General features: G+C 33.9%; 1 non-coding gene across 1 annotated transcript; it reads left to right on the forward strand.

Annotated features, from left to right (window-relative positions):
- Positions 1 to 11,273: 11,273 nt before the first annotated feature.
- Trnar-ucg (transfer RNA arginine (anticodon UCG)) lies at positions 11,274 to 11,346 on the forward strand. Its single transcript has one exon. It is a non-coding gene; the product is annotated as a tRNA-Arg (tRNA).
- The last annotated feature ends 2,715 nt before the right edge of the window (positions 11,347 to 14,061 follow it).

Genomic DNA, 14,061 nt, shown 5'->3' on the forward strand with positions numbered 1-14,061 from the left:
AAAAATTCCATTTGGCGTTTGATGATTTTTGTTATCAGTGATCTTTTTCTGTTTGCCATTTCTAAAATTTCTTCATTTCTTTTCCTTTCCATCCATGACACCCTCATCATTCTTCTGTAAAACCACATTTCCACTGCCTCCAGTCTTTTAACCATGGTCTTGTTTATGGTCCAGCTCTCACAACCATATAGCAGCACAGACAGTACATAGCAATCCAGGACTTTGATTTTTGTTTTCATGCTAATATTCCTGTTTTTCATAATTGTATGCAGCTGGTTGAATGCATTCTTCGCCATACCTATTCTTTTCTTTATTTCACAATCTGATTTTCCATTGGATGTTACATTGAAGCCTAAATATTTGAAACATTCAACTTGTTGTATTGTTTGTCCTCTGCTTGTTATTACACAGGCTGGTGGGTTATTATTTTTAGATACCGTCATACATTCTGTTTTAGATATATTCAGTTCCAGTCCCATATTTTCACTACTCCTGACTACAACATCCAGTAATTCTTGTAGTTCATGTTCAGATTCTGCCAGTAGAACCGTATCATCTGCATACCTCAGATTTGTTACATTCTTTCCTCCAATACACACCCCCTTCTTATGTTCGATATCTCTTAATATCATTTCACTATAGAGGTTGAATAAATCTGGAGACAAAACACACCCCTGCCTAACTCCTCTTCTAATAGGTGTAAAACTGCTTAGTTCGTTGTCAACACGCATTGCTGCTTCTTGTTCCCAGTACAAATTCCGTAATATTCTTAAATCTTTACCATCAATGTCCAAGGATGATAGAATTTTGAATAGTTTTTCGTGTTGTACTTTATCAAAGGCTTTTGAATAGTCGATGAAACACATATACAGATCTTTATTTACTTCAATACATCTTTCCATCAGCATTGATAATGTGAATATTCCATTTCTGGTACCCTTGTCCTCAACAAACCAAATTGCATCTCCCCAATTTCAGGTCGTATTTTATTTCTTATTCTTAGTAAAATTATCTTCAAAAGAATTTTTGTGAGGTGGCTCATTAGGCTAATAGTTCTGTGTTGTTCACAATCAACTGCCCCTGGCTTTTTTGGTAGTGCTATAAAAATGGATCGTTTCATATCAGTTGGCATTTTTCCTGTGTCATACACTTGATTTAGAAGGTTTGTGTGTGCTAGTACAGGCGTTAAAATGTCTGCGGACGTGAGTGGACTAAATTAAGGAAAACTTGTTTTAAAAACAGGGTTCGACTATCATAAAAGTACAAAGAAGTAGGTGAAAATCGCAAAATTATTAATAGTCACTGGCTTGATAGGTGTGGAAATAGTCGGGTGCTACTTCAATTGCGGGGATAAGCTTGATACAAGACTCAGCGCCAAATTGTAACATTCCCATTCAGCCACTGTTTCTTTATTCAGCGATCGCGTGCCGCATGCAAAAGGAAAACAGACACAATAAATTAAACAAAAGCCGAACTGAGAAGAAAACAAAAACTCTGCCACAAATCCTGCTAACTACGGGATTTAGGTGTAATGTTACCTTGAGTTACGAGTGACTGGGAACAGATCTTTCTATTTTATGTTCGATTAAGTCTCCGGGTTTAGTGCTTTACGATCTGACTCACTGCCGTACTACAACATAATCGGACTGCTGATTGTACTCCATATTATGTGTGGAAGGCATAATACATCTACGAAATGTTTATGTTATTAATTCTGAATTGTTTACACTTCACACATTAGGGCTTTCACGGATTCAGTGGCTATTCATTATAATTATACTATTTGACCCACTGCCTAAGTCGGTATTATACGTGTATTAAGAACCACATGCCGAAAATCAAATGTAACTCGTTACAGTCATAACAGCAAAATTTGAGATCTAAGTCGTGTGAGAATTCATTATTCATTATTCTAAGTTGGGCATAAATATCAATTCAATTATATTGATTCCATAGTTTAGAACATAAAATCAATTTGAACTTAAGGTCAATTTTCTGACTCTGATTACCCAGACAGAGGGAGGTATGACATACGAATCCACTTTTTGTTAATGGACATGTATTTTGCGTAAATTGTTGAGATTTCCATTCCAACAATGAGCCCATACGGAATTTGGTTATTAGACCTGAAAATAAGTGCACATCGACCCAGAGGTATGACTATGTAGACGATGCGTCTTGTCTTATTGTTGCATGCCAATTATTTTATTTTCGCGTTTTTGTTGTTGTTGTTGCTGTTGTTGTTGTTGTTGTTGTTGTTGTTGTTGTTGTTGTTGTTGTTGTTATTGCTGTTGTTGTTGAGCGTTTGTAATAAAGGATAAACGGCTTAAAAAGTATTAGATTTCAATTTATATTTTTTGTGTGCCTTTCTTAATAGTTTTTTTATTTTTATTTGTTTTTTTTTTTTTTTTGTTTTTTTTTTTTGGGGGGGGGGGGGGGGTTGTTCTTTATAATAATATATATAGAATTTTTAAATTCCGTCCGCATGAAAATTTAGTCCAGCTGTCACCTTGATGATGGGAAAGTTTTTATTATGATGCGTTTTTACTCCCTGAACGACTCTGTACATCTAGTCTTTTTTTTTTTTTTTTTGGGCTTGACAAAATTACAAGAGTGTTTACCGCCTATAAAGAAGACCCGATCATAGGAAAATTTTGTTGCTGGTATGATTTGAGAAAATTTGTTTTATTCTCAATCTGGAGACTATGGTGATTGATTTTCTCCTCAAAATAAATAAATAGATATATATTTTTAAAAAAATAAGAATTAAACAAAACCCGCTCCCACTAAATTTTAGAGCTCCGTCCCCACTGAGTACATGATAGGATCATTATTCATAATATATAGATCTAGCAATGCTGCTTTTAAAATAATTGGGAAACGTTTTTCTGTAATAATTGCAGTATTTTTTATGCCACTTTTTGCCAAAAAATGGGAATGCGCTTTGTAATCTGAGGTATTCCATTAATAAAAGAACGATTGGTCCAGTCGTGATTTGGAGCTGTAGAGTAACTCTTGTCAAGCACTCAATTAAGAGTTACTTCTCCTTGATTTTCACATTGAATGGTCTTCCCTTTTGATTTCGGGGTACCGCCCACAAACTTTTGGCGGGTAGTAAAAATGAAATTAATTGGATTTTCGGGGACAAGACTCGGTGACTTGCCGACGGATATTTTGTTAATTTCTTTTGGTATGGCGGTAACTAACGAACGGGTGGGTGGACACAAGATTCCCAAAGTAGCGACATTAACTAGGGATTTGGATAGAAGTTTGTAACAAGTGGACGCACTGATGCTCAAAGAATTGATAGGAGGTCAGATTAACAATGACCATGTGCTATGAGTAAAAAACCACACCAAAAGTCAAATAGTTGAATGTGTATTTTTTGGTGTTAGACGCTTTTATTTTTGGGGAAAAGAGAGCATTTGATTAGAGCAATATCCACTAAGAGTACGAAAAGGGTTTTACAAACGGTCCCAAGGCTACAATCAACAGCAAAACGGGTATGTAGGACGAGACATGAGGCCTTTAAGGCGCTAATATTTTTTTAATGACGGAGAAAACGTTGTTGCTCACCAGGTACCGATTTTTACATGATATGTTAAGAAAATATGAGAGAAGATAAAAGCTTTGTTTATTCCTTTTTATTTCAGAAAGAAAGCCGTGAAGGGTCATTTCGGTGACCCGTTAACAAGACCTGTAGGTCGTACACATTGATGACAACATTATCTAGAGGTGGTTTTAACAAATTGGTTGATCAATCTTCTTGATAATTCACACCAAATACAGACGTCCTAATGAATATGCTGCATTATCAATAAACTAGAATGTTCAAGCAAAAACTTCAACTGGAGATATGAGTTGTATGTCATATGGAATGTGCCGTATATCGACAGGAATCACCCTCAACAAAAATTTGACCCTTGTATTTTTTTTTTATTATTATGACTATATCTAAAAAATATTCAAAACAAGGATTATTTGAAATTTTAAATCAAAGGCATCATTATTTATAATGGAAACCAGGAAATCATGATTCACAGTATTTTTATCACCATTTCCAATATATTGTCATGAAATTCACCGAATACTGCAGTTGGGTTGTTTTAATTTAAAAAAACAAAACATAAAGGTATAAAGAAAACAATCTGACAACGCTTACTTCAGCAAAAGTCATGAGATTGATATTGCAACATGAGAGATTTATTCTAGCTATCTTGAAAATCAAGGCACAATATAATATAGTCTAGATAATTGTGAACAGTCTCAAATTGATTAATCAAAACTTTGCTGGTTTAGAATGGGCCGCTAAATTACAAATTATTTTTTTTAATTCAGAAAGAATGTGCGGTATAAATTAGATAGCTCTACACATCTAGATGACAATTAAACCAAAATAGATACAAAACAAAAATTATCAATGGCCCAAATATTGGAAATGTTTGAGTAAATAGCAACCTGAAGCATGTATCATTATATTAGTTTAACATGGTATCAAATCTCATGTTCATTCTATCAAATGTAAATAATGCTGCTCGAAGCTCAAAAATATAAATAATAATGTGAAATTGAATGTAAGCTTCAATTTAATTACAAAAACAGACCAAATGAACGTTTCGGGTTTCCCCTTTACAAAACAGGATTAATGAAACACCAAATGAACGTTTCGGGTTTCCCCTTTATCAACAAAAGAGGATGAATGAAACACCACATCTGTGTTTTTTGTAATTAAATTGAAGCATACACTCAATTTCACATTATTATTTATTTGTTCATTCTATCGCAAATGGGTTTGTTTTTGTTTTTTTGTTTTGTTTTGTTTTTTTTACAAAATAAACCAATGTGCTCTTATTTGCAGTTCTGATAACCCAATTCCTTGTGGGGACATTATTCTCATATTATGACGCAAAATGTTGTCCATTGCAACAATGTTAAACTAGGCCCATAAGTAAGTTGGTTCGGATGTCAGACCTGCATATATGTGAACGTCGAAATAAACAGATAAATGTCGGTTGATGAAACTTCCAAAAGAATGCCTGTTACACACACCACCACCAAACATGGAGGTCTCTTTAGATTTCCTTTGCCCTCCCTGACCCTTTTGTTATATGGTAATAAAAAGACTATCAAGTAATAGGCTATAGTACCTGGTGTTTTTTACTACTCTCTTTGCCTACTGAATTACAGGACTTCAGAACGATATAGAACGTTGTGGTCTTTCAGGATAGATTATATAGGTAGCTTTTGATTAGTGAAGAGATTTATGGTAAATAAATCGTAATTCTGTCTCTGTTATAGATATATATATATATATATATATATAATATATATATATATATATATATATATATATATATATTGAATCGTGTTTGATACAAATATGGTACGAAAAGTGCTCGACATGTAGTAATGGAGCGAATTATTATTTTTAAATATTTACCACAATGTTTGAGACAGTCTACATGGAGACTGTCTCAAACATTGTGGTAAATATTTAAAAATAATATATATATATATATATATATATATATATATATATATATATATATGTGTGTGTGTGTGTGTGTGTGTGTGTATATAGTTTTTATAAGCATCTGGTTATGCCCTTTCGACTCATTCAGTTCAAATTAAAATTTTAAATACTCCCGTTACATAGAAAATACCAATCCCCCATCCCTCACACATAAATTCAACCACCTTCTGTTATTAACCCAGTATTATTTTGGCTATGAAAAGTGGATTTTGTTGTTGTTGTAGGTAGAAAAAATAAAATTGTTGTTTTATTTAAAGGCTATCGATATTTATAGTGGGAATTAATTTTTGTTTGTTCTTACCATTTAATTCTAAAAGATATCTAGTATAAATTATCACTCGATAATTGAAATAGATACCGCTGTTTCCTTCTAATGAAGAATAAAAGAAGAAACGAATAGTTGGTTTGTTATTTGCGTCACCCTGCATCCTGATCTCATTATCTTCACATAAAGATGAATAAAATATAATCTTTGATTGCGAGCAATGCCAATGAACAATTCTCTTTTTTTTTTTAAATTAGTGCAATGCCATCTTAGCTTGTGTCATAAAATAGTGATAAAATACAAATTCAAACAAAAACCACGAAAATTTCTCCATAGTTTCGAATACCCTAAAAAATATAGTCTTCTTCGTTTTTAAATAATCATCACGTGACTTCTTGCGTACTTCCATCGCTTTGGGTTGAGAGAGGAGGAGTCAAAAGCAAAGGCGAATTTATCTGCAAATGAATAATCCTCGGTTTCTCCGTCGAAGTGTGTCGGTATAACATGTATTTTGCCAGATCAGATGTCCGTTCATCCAGTGCCAAAGGTGTTCTGGTGATACCGGCGCTACAATTTGATATTGAATAGGGTAATAGGTCGCTCGGACAATGGGCTGGACACAACCCGGACATAATAGAATGAATAGGCGGGAGAGTCCGATTACGTTAATGACAGGACAGTTAACACATAGTTGGTGTGCCTTACAGAGTTAACAGTATAGCACCAAGTGGGACTGGCCTTAACATTAACTTCTGTATTCATAAATTCAGTCGTAGATAACTTTGTATAATTGGCCTTCGTAGTTTTAGTTACCTTTGAATCAATGTAGTAACGATTATTGAATAACTATTGCTCCAAATCTTAAGTCTACTGTCGTTTGTAACTTTGATTACAATAAAAAATATTCCCTTTTTCACAGTATTTTTTTTCAAATTTTATATTTATTAAAGAATCTAAAATTCCCTCGACAATACCAAGGACTGACTTAAATTGAAATGGCTTGTTTGATAAATATAAACTTCAATAGAGATATCATTCGTTTTGGCTTGATAAGGCTTGGAATGTGACCATTTGTCTCACAACGGTAATATGTCGCACATCACCCCCTTCACAAATATATTATGTTCTCAATGAGGAGCCGTCGCCTTATATCTATAAAAACAAAGTCAACACGTCACCTTAATTCATTTCTTGCCACATGGTGTTCGAATTTTTAACGCGCAACTGTGATTTAAATTAAATAGGCCTACTATCTTTTAAATATACACACACACCTTCGGACTAAAGGCCAGAGGTATGGCCTATCTCAATTTATCAAATTAATATATAAAGTGTTGCTATTGGTTCTTGGTTGTGTATTTTTACATTTTTGTGCATTTGCATATATTATTATTATTATTATTATTATTATTATTATTATTATTATTATTATTATTATTATTATTATTATTATTATTATTATTATTATTATTATTATTATTATTATATATATTAATATATATACATTGTCGCCATAGATTCTCAACTTTCTGTTTATACATTTTCATGCATGCCACGTCTGTAAACGAATTTCCATTTTTTTGGGATGAATAACGTATATCTTATCTTATCTTATCTAATCTAATGCTCATAATTCAATTTTCTGCTCGATTGATAAAAATTTAGTTAATATTAAATGCATTTTTTCAGTAGAATGAGTTCTGTGTCGTTAACATAAAAAAAAAAAAAAAAAAAATAATAATAATAATCATAATAATAATAATAATAATAATAATAATAATAATAATAATAATAAATAATAATAATAATAATAATAATAATAATAATATACATTTATATAGCGCTCATTCTCGTGTAAAACACAAGCTCTGCGCACTTTACAATATAAATATCAATTTTAAGTGAAAAAAAAATAAAATAATAATAATAATAATTCATAGCCAAATCAAGGATTCATAGAGTCAATAAAAACACTTAAGTTTCCTAATTCTGATCAAAGTGACTTGACAATGATTTTCTTTTGTTGGGTTCATTCCGACACAATATTTATCAGAATGATGCAGTGAGTCATAATCGAGCTACAAAAATCAACTCTTTTGTGGCTGAGTACTCTATCAGAACACTGTTAAAAGATTGTAATTGATATAAATCATTTTTATGAGGCCTTTTTACATGCATCATTGGTCAGTCAACATTATCATTACTTACTGTACTAATTTGAAGACTGTCACTTGATTAATGAGATGTGGGTTGTAAAATTGAAACTCAAAGATTCGATTCCTAACACATAATGTTTTATATTTAATTTATGTTTTGAAGAAGAGGATTTTAAAGGTCCTTTTACCTCTCTGCTGTAAACTTAAAGATAAAAACAAACAAATAGAATTTCATCTCTAATATTTACTCCCCTCCCTGCTCCCCTTCCTTTCTTTAAAGATCTAGGCGATCAGAGAGACAATTAATAGTTGGATCAAATAGACGATCGGAGGTAGATTTGTATGCTAAAGAACTTGCGGCCCTTATAGTGTAGCGAGTTGGGGCAGTATCAGGCCTCTGCTCTTAGACTGTACTAGTGCAGATGCGTGTCTTATTAAATCGGATACCTAAAGGATATATATATATATATATATATATATATATATATATATATATGTGTGGTGTGTGTGTGTGTGTGTGTGTGTGTGTGTGTGTGCGTTTATAATTTTCACTTTTAAAAACATAATTTTCCATTTTCAGACCTTAAGACAATATAATTGGATATTGCAGCTCTGGGGCCTAGACATCCCACTCTCAATTCCCCTGGGCCTATCTCTGACCGGTGGAGCATCCACAAAATGTTGCCAAAATCTTCGCTAAGCTGCAACTACTAATGCTGACTGCATTCGTCATACCCCAGAGAGATGGGATTATCAAGTCAGGAAGAAGGGGTATACGGAAAGAGGGACAGAATAGTCAAAGGCTAAAGATGCATGGCTGAAAAGCTAAGAGGGGTAATGCAAATCATGAAAACAGTGGGGACTGCTGAAGCTTGTGATCGTGAAAATATTAATGAAAGAGTGAAAATGGAGATGCTTCGTATGGGAACAATACAGACAATTGACGTTTCGGGTACAAACCCTTCGTCAGCACAACGATACACAAGTTAACGTGAAAAATAAATAAAATAAAATGCAAAATAACTTGTATCGTCTGTACTCAATGGTGGTTACAGTATGAATGAAACATTAGTGTGACGTGAATCAGTCCACCGCACTATAATATTGACATAATGCATATATCTAGTTATACCTCTTGGTCCCACTATCTCTGTCCTTATCGATGCCAATCATAGAAGACTGACCGACTGAGTGGCCAAGACAGGTCACCCCCTCTCTCATTCTCTCGTCATTATGATTGACAGGTGGCCGGGTGTGACAAGTCTCCGATGACACCACAGAAATGTGTGGCGGCGTGACAGTGTGATGCACTGGGTGTGACAGCTGCTGGTAAGGACTCCTGGACCCCTTTGATTGGATTTTATTGCATCTTTTGATCTTTCAAGTGAGACCGATGGGATGGACAGATTGGATGGTTGGTCAGTTAGCCTTTTGTCTGAGAGGAGATTAATCAAACTCTTCAGAATTGGTTTTCCAGTTTCGGGCGTGCAGTGTTTTTAGATTCGCACCCCTGACTGTAAACCCAAGATCGTACTGCGTCGTAACGCGTAACGAGTGACGCATGGGCTCCTGGAATCATTTTATTATGGAATTTATATTTGTGATACAAATTAAATTGACGATCTAAGCGCACTGACAAATAGACATTTCCACATTTGATCTTGCCATTGATAATTCAGTATAAATGTTTGAAAATGAAGATTATTATCATGATGAGACACAATATCAAAGTCAATTCGAAAGATAATTTCAATTTGTTCCCGATTCTATTGATGTTATGACAATGCCGAATATTCCGTAACTTAAACGTTGAATATCTGATTGATATAATTTAGTGAGAACTACTCGTAAAAATGGCTGGCTAAAAATAATAACAAAAAGCTAAGTGACGTCAATTTCGTTATGTCTATAAAACTGATCGTTGATGTCATTTTCTCAACTGACCTCGTTGCCTAATTGGATTCAATAGTCTGATGTTACGTCGCCCAGCAACGGCGGCCATCGTGGTTCTTAACAAAGAAAATCGGCACTTTTAATTCTTCATGCTGGCTAGAACTTTTCATATGTCTTGTGATGTGTAAAAGTCAAAACATGATCAGATTTATAATGTTTCCCCCCCCCCCTCTGGATACGCTTTTATGCTTGTCGGAGAAATATTTCATAAGGGCGTCCACCATTGTTCCGATAGTTTAGAGCCAGCTACTAAGTTACCATGCGTCATTACGGGGGAAGTGACGTTACGACTGTTGAAGCGCATTGCCGAGTGGCTCCGAAGGAATATTTTTTTAGAAGTAGATGTTAAACTGTGACTCCTATTGGGAGAATGCTGTTGTCACATATTATGTCCCTTAGTTGTGTCCACCACAGCAATAACTATTATGATGACAACACACATAGACCGTGGTGAAACTCGAACTAACATTCTTCTGATTCGAAATCAGACGCATTTTCCATTATGTCATGGGGCCATTGTGATAGACTTATTGGTGAAGGTTCAAGATCATTGAGGACTTTCTTGAGCCCAACATCTCAAATATGTATTATGTGAAGACAACACATTCCTGGAAATTAAATTACAGCCACAAATAGGAAATTTGAGGTTTAATTCTTTTCGTTATTAAGGAGAATCACTCGCTATGGAGGAGAATTAATTAATATTTCTTATTTCGTAAAAAAAACAACAAACAAACAAGCAACTCCATAGGCATATTTCTCGTTATATTAATTCTAAACTCACTTTTCAGCTCTTATCCATTCCTTCAATAATACACTTTGGAAATGGGAGTCACCTGTTTTTTTTGTTTGATAATATGGTCCATTCTGTCAATCTAATATGATGACAGAATTTTGTTTGAAGTCAAGGTTATAGGAATTAAGAAATTTTAGTGTTATTATTTATTTACAGAGACACAACTCTCTCTCCCTCTCTCTCTTTCTCTCTCTCTCTCTCTCTCTCTCTCTCTCTATCTATCTATCTATCTATCTATCTATCTCTCTCTATCTCTCTCTCCTCATTGGAGGCATCTTTTTGAATTAAGATTGTAATTGGTCATCAGATTACCCTGACTTAGTAGGTACACTTTTGAGATAATACTTTAGTAATGAAGGGAAATGTCTTGTGTCAGAAATTGATTGCCCTTATTGGGTTACAGTGAAATATAGAGAAAACCACGCACTTAACTTGCCATAATTCATATTTGATGTTCGAAAATGAATATTATTATCATGATGATATATAATGTCAAAGTCAACTCGAAAAATATCATTTCAGTTTGTTCCTAATTTTATAAAACGGCTCGTTCCCCAAATTTTCACAACTGGCCTCGTGGCCTAATGGATAAGGCGTCTGACTTCGGATCAGAAGATTGCGAGTTCGAATCTCGTCGGGGTCGTTTTTTTTTTTTGTTATTATTTTTTTTCCTTTTAAAATTTCTTTAGCAGAAAAGGCTGAACTGTAAATCCTGTAAGGAGAATGTGTTTATCACTGATTGTGTCCCCTAGTTATGTTGTGTCCATTACAGTAAAAACTTGAATATGAGGACAAGGTATGTTGACAACGAAAAGACTCGAACTCGTATTCTTCTTATTCGAAGTCAGACGCCTTTCCATTAGGCCACGAGGCCAGTTGTGAAAGACTTAATGGTGAAGGTTCAAGATATTTAAGGACATTTGTGACATCTAAGTCTCAAATCGGTTTATGTCGGAATCAACCATTTCCTGGAAATTAAATTATAGCCACAAATGTGAACCTTAAAGTCAAATTCTATTCGGAGAATAAATCAAATTTCTTATATTGTACAAAACTCATTTCTCTGGGTAATTATCATTTTGATTCTAAGTTCACTTTCCAGCTCTTTTCAATCCCTAAATAATTCCATTTTGAAACGGGAGTCACATTTGTTTGATTTGTTATAACATGTGACCCATTCTGTGAATCCGGTATCATGACAGAATTTATATAAAAACAAAAATCAATGTTTTAAATCAACTTTATGAGAATAAATATGTTTTAGTATATTTACTTGTTTGTTATTTATCTATTTAAAGAGACAAAACTCTCTCACTCTCCTCATTAAAGGATTCCATTTAAATCAAAATTATAATTTAAGCTTAAAACTAAATTTTGGTTATCAGATTTACTCTGACTTAATACAGGTGTGAGAGGATATATTTTATAAGGAAGGGAAAATGGCGTGTCTCAGAGTAATGCCCTGGTTGAGTAACAATAGAATTTAGCAGTAAACACCAGGCGATTGCCGTTGATCAATCATTTTTTATGTTTGAAAATGAAAATTATTATCATGATGAGACATAATGCCAATGCCAACTCTAAAGATAATTTCAGTTTGTTCCAGGTTCTATATGTTTTATCGTTGATGACATGTTCACATAATCTGGTCTCGTGGCTTCGGTTCAGAAGATTGCGAGTTCGAATTTTTCTCCTTTTTTTCTTATAAGTTTTAAATAAAAGTCAAACTGCGAATCCTATTAGGAGAAAACGTTTGTCACAGATTATGTCCATTGGTTGTGTCCAACAGAGTAAGAACTATTATTTGGACAATACTCATTGACTACGATGAGATTCAAACTCGCAATCTTCTGATTGGAAGTTATACCCATTATCCATTGGCGAGGCCAGTTGTGATAGATGCATCGTCTAAGGTTCATCATCTCTCTGGGCAATTGTGAGCTTAACGTCTCAAATCAGTATTTTATTATATTATGGGGATCAATCATTTTCTGGAAATTAATTTTAGCCGGAAATATGAAACTTTATGTTAATTTTAATTTGTCACAAAGGAGACAAAATCATTTATAAAAATTACATAAAACTCAAAGTTCCAGGGTATTTCATACCAATTAATTCTAAATTCATCTTTCATGGTTGTAACCATCTCAAAACAATACCGTTTTGAAAACGTGGGACACACTTTTTTTTGTCAAAATTGACCCATTCTGTCAATCTGGTATTAGGTTATGACAGATTTGAAAAGATAACAAATGTTGTTTTTATGTCAATCTTAGAATAATTAATTATATTGATTATAGTGTCTTTGTTATTTTTTCTATTTATAAAGACAAAAAAAATGCTCTCTCTCTCTTTCTCTCTCTCTCTCTCTCTCTCTCTCTCTCTCTCTCGCTCTAGCTCTCTCTCTCTCGCTCTAGCCCTCTCTCTCTCTCTTTCTCTCTCTCTCTCGCTCTAGCTCTCTCTCTCACTCACTCTCTCTCTCTCTCTCTCACTCTCTCTCTCTCTCTCTCTCTCTCTCTCTCTCTCTCTCTCTCTCTCTCTCTTCCCCTACAAATGAAGGCATATTTCTAAATTGGAATTATAATTCAATCTTAAAACTAAATGTTTGTCATCAGATTTACTCTGACTTAATATAGCGTTGAGAGGATATTTTTGTAATGAAGGTTACACGGCTTGTGTCAGAGTTATGCCTTGATTTGGTTACAATATAATTTGTGACCCTTCGTCTCAAAACGGTATTAAGTCGGGATGACTACGCTGCTGAAAATTGAATTTGTAGCCAGAAATATCAGACTTGAGTTAGTTTGCTTTATAGAGGAGAAGCAATATCATATTTTACTGTGCTAAATATCAACGTTTCACATTTTTGACCAGTTTGACGTTAATTTGGCTTTTTAGTATCTGGTCCATCCCGACATAATACCGTTTTGAGACGAAGGGTCACATTTAGTATTAAACACCAAGCATTTGATATTCATAATTCATCTTTTAGAGTTTGAAAACGACGATTATTATGATGATGAGACATAATGCCAAAGTCAACTCGAAAAAGACCATTTCAGTTTGTTCCTGATTTTATAAACTTGGTCGTTGACAACAATTTCGCAACTGGTCTCGTGGCTTATTGGATATGGCGTCTTACTTCGGATCAGAAGATTGCGAGTTCGAATCTCGTCGCAATATATGATTTCTTTTGAACTAATAGTCAAGAGAATACGTTCATCACATATTATTCTTTCCTTCAGTTATGTCCAACACAGTTAAAACTATTATGGTACAACATACTACCATTAGTGCTCGGAGTTCTCATTTGTGAATTAAACTCACAATACGTTTAAAAGAAACGCTTAGATACCAG

This window comes from Berghia stephanieae, chromosome 4 (genome assembly GCF_034508935.2).
Source record: "Berghia stephanieae isolate SIO BIC M18660-M18661 chromosome 4, UCSD_Bste_1.3, whole genome shotgun sequence".
In the NCBI taxonomy this organism is placed as follows: domain Eukaryota; kingdom Metazoa; phylum Mollusca; class Gastropoda; order Nudibranchia; family Aeolidiidae; genus Berghia; species Berghia stephanieae.